Source organism: Sinocyclocheilus rhinocerous, unplaced genomic scaffold (genome assembly GCF_001515625.1).
Source record: "Sinocyclocheilus rhinocerous isolate Xijiao unplaced genomic scaffold, SAMN03320098_v1.1 scaffold5628, whole genome shotgun sequence".
Taxonomy (NCBI): Eukaryota; Metazoa; Chordata; class Actinopteri; order Cypriniformes; family Cyprinidae; genus Sinocyclocheilus; species Sinocyclocheilus rhinocerous.
In genome coordinates, this window is record NW_015660163.1 from 43,753 (window position 1) to 45,510 (window position 1,758).

At 38.2% G+C, this 1,758-nt stretch overlaps 1 long non-coding RNA gene across 1 annotated transcript in view; it reads left to right on the forward strand.

Annotated features, from left to right (window-relative positions):
- LOC107724933 (uncharacterized) overlaps nucleotides 1-1,356 on the forward strand; it is a 2,951-nt gene extending 1,595 nt beyond the window's left edge. The window contains exon 3 of the long non-coding RNA XR_001638061.1: nucleotides 1,309-1,356. This is a non-coding gene — a long non-coding RNA (uncharacterized LOC107724933). The remainder of the gene's footprint in view (nucleotides 1-1,308) is intronic.
- Nucleotides 1,357-1,758: the final 402 nt, after the last annotated feature.

Here is a 1,758-nt window from a genome sequence, read left to right on the forward strand (position 1 = left end):
CAGAATCGCTGTGTACTCCTAATTTGCTTTAATAGTTAGAAAGCCGCTGGATCCTTGTGTGGCCGAGTATTCTGTCACGGAGTGACTGAGACGTGAGACGTGCAGATCCAAGTGCGAAGCTTTATTAACCGACATGGTCAGAAACGGGCAAGAGTCAGACAATGGCAACAGGTACTGTATATAGAGGGCAAGACACAAGAATATTCCTAGGGTTAGCGTGGGTCTACGATCGGCGAACAGAATCAACAGGGCGAGACTAGAGGGATAAATCCAGGTACAAGGCAAAGGTCCAGGCAGGGGCAAACATTATCCGAATAGGGCAAGACGAGAGGGGGAATCCGAGATATACAGGCAAAGATCAGGACACAATAAAACATACAAGGCTAGACTAAGATAAGGCTATGTAAAACTAGACAGGCTCCGTAGAGTAGCTATCGCTAAGAGAGTGATAAACGCTATACAATACTCGACAGTTTGAAAGGGATCAGAGTGAGTGTTATATAGTGAATGTGTGATTGGTTACAGCTGTGTGCAATCAGTGCTGTGTGCAATCAGTGCAATGGATGATGGGATATGTAGTCCGGGATGACATGCAACAGTTTGTGTAGTGCGAGAGTCAATGTAATGGAAGGGTGACCTCTGGTGGTGAGTGAATTGAAGTTCATAGACCGGATTCGTGACAGTAGGATTAAGGGATCTAAAATATGGTCATGCAGAACAAGGTATTAATATGTGCTTTATGAGTACTAATAAACAGCCAATATGCTAGTAATATGCATGCTAATAAGAAACTAGTTAATAGTGAGAACTGGTCCTTAAAATAAACTGTTGCCGCGTGTCCCTAGTGATGCCCAGTTCACAAAGGTCTAAAAATTCATTAAACATCTTATATTGTGATACAATTGTTTATTAAAGTTGACCAGTAAGTGGCACTGTCACCAAATTGATTCAGTATCATCAATCCATGATTACAATCACACATGGAAAGGTTCATTTAAGCAGGTCAAAACATGTTGTAAATACAGCCTCACAAACTGTTTGATGTGCTACATGATGTGAAGACCGTTAATCAGCTTTAACATTAGTCAGCATGGCCTAAAGATGATCTGAATCAATACAATAAAAAAAAAACTTTCAGAAATTCTAAAATTGAAACCAAGCTGTTGGGGATGGTCTGTGCTGTTTTCAGCAGTATGAATTTAATCTGTCTGCATCAGTTATTAATAATGATGATCATGCTGATATGAAAAATATTTCTCCAATTTGTTTAATGCTTTATCAATCTGATTTACTTGTTTTTAATTATAGAGCTGCAAAACTTCTTGAAAACTCACAAAAACAACATGAAGAAGAAAGGCCTCAGGTCTGCATTATATTCAATAGTCATTTAATTATAACGTTGACAGTTAAATCTGTTTTTTGCTTTTTCATCATGTTTTTATTCACTTTCATCAGCCTTTTTAACAGAGGATTTAATGCTGCAGAAATTCTTGCAAATTCACAAAACCAACATGATGATGAAAGCCAAATATATTTTTGAGGGCAACAAAGAAAACGACACAGATCTCAAGACTGTTTACACAGAACTGTTCATCACAGAGGGAGATAAGAAAGATGTCAATCACGAACATGAAATTCTGAAGATTGATGATGCTTTCAAGAACAAAAAAACACAGGACAAACCAATCAAATGCAATGATATATTTACTGAACTGAGGAAAAACAATGAGGAGAAGATTGTGCTGACCAAGGGAGTCG